Source organism: Anthonomus grandis, chromosome 16 (genome assembly GCF_022605725.1).
Source record: "Anthonomus grandis grandis chromosome 16, icAntGran1.3, whole genome shotgun sequence".
Classification (NCBI taxonomy): domain Eukaryota; kingdom Metazoa; phylum Arthropoda; class Insecta; order Coleoptera; family Curculionidae; genus Anthonomus; species Anthonomus grandis.
In genome coordinates this window covers 22,068,794-22,070,706 of record NC_065561.1, presented here as the reverse complement: position 1 = coordinate 22,070,706, position 1,913 = coordinate 22,068,794, and positions in this window count along the sequence as shown.

Below are 1,913 nucleotides of genomic sequence, written 5' to 3'. Positions count from 1 at the left end.
TGCGAGGGTGCGTGTAGTAGATGCAGGTGTGCAATACAATTTCGGATATTGAATCAGCTATACAGAGGAGTACAAACAAACCCGATGAATTGGCTCAAACAGGAAGAAAACTAGAAATAGTTAGATATTCATTGATTCAAGTCGTTTAATCAAGCAGCTTTATGGAGGTTGCGGGCACATTAATGGGCCAATGGGAGGAGATTATGCAAAGATAGAACCAAAGCCACCAAGGCCTTTCTGTCTTTTTTTAGACTGTTCATTGAAGAGTATTTTTGTCTTCCTTCCAGGCAGTTGAACAATATTTCTGTCTTTTGTTCACTCTTCAATTGAGAACAATATAAATCTATAAATCTGATAGCCGCAGAGCAAGAAGAATGTTTTGTAGATTTTTATCTAAATCCTAGTTTATTCTACCCTATAAAACCCATGAAAATTAATTAACTAATTAATTTAACGATTTTAATTAAAATGTCTGAAATGTTAATAAATCCATCATAGTTCAACTGTCTGGACTAATAAAATAATTTGAATTTAAACGTCATTAATATATAAATTCATTAGTGCAGGTACACTCCTAATTAGAGCGTCTAAAATGTTAACAAATCCGTGGTTTAACTGTCTGAAATTAAAAATAAAATAATTTAATTTAAACGCCTTGAATAAATGAATTAATTAGTCAAGGCAGTCGAGGTACAATATTAATTTTAGTTCATACTTGTAGTAGGATCGTAGGTTATATAAGCTCAAGCTTTGTGTGACTTATATATATCCAAAAATCAGCAAGTGTAGGGACACCTACTTAACCTACTACGATTCCACTGCAAGTATGAACTATAATTAAAATTGTACCTCGACTAACTAATTCATTTATTTAAGGCGTTTGCTAATTTTAAACATTTTATCCCCCTGTTGATGGACACTGCTATGTCCGAAACATGTTGGAAATTTTAAGCTATTTGTAAAATAAACAAGTGGAGGGAGAGAGTGTATTTTGTAATTTATCTTGATATATAGCCTCAACTGCCTGGAATAATAATTTAATTTCAATATAAACATTATTATTTAATTAATTAATAGATCGATGAGGATTGGCCGTGCTTTTGTTGGTTTATGGTATTTTTTCAATAGAGAAATCGAGTTTTAATCAAATAAAATAGGCAAAACTTGGGGATAGTAAAGGAGAGTCTTGAACAAATAGATACAGTCAATAGCCGTTAATTGGTGGCTGTTTATTAGGTTCTTTTGGGTACAAAATATAAGTTTAAGTAAAATAATAGGCAAAATATAAAGTCACTTATGTAGTGTTTTTTTAGTGTCATAGTGTAATAGTCTTAGTTTTACATAATGACAGTGTTTGACATTTTCTCACTTTTAGGGGTACTTTGGCTAAAAAATAGAAGCCACAATATGATTGGTCATTATTTTTATTCAATTAAAAATTCAAAATGCAGGAGTTCCTGTAAGAAATAAATTAATTTGTCTCTTATTGGCAAGTAAATGTTTTGATAAAGAAATTATTAAAATCCATTCAGAAGTCATTCTTCAAATAAAACGTTGAAGGACAATTATTAAATAAGAGGTTTTTCTTTTGAATATCTCTTGAACTTTTAGGTCAAACTTCTATAGAAAGTTCGTTAATATATTGATTTTATTATTATATTCCTCTTAGTTTATATTGAGTATTACTTAAAAATTGTTTTCAATATTTAGATAGGTCGACACTTGAACATTTGGTTTAATACTAATTATATTATTAAGAACTTCTTATATTGACTTTTTAAGAATTCAAAGGGTTCTTAAGGATCCTTTGGCTCATACACCAAATCAATGTCTCAAAAATTAAGTAAAAATAAGAAAAAAGAGCAATGATGAAGATTTGCGTCCCATTTGAAATAAATAAACGTTAATTTTCT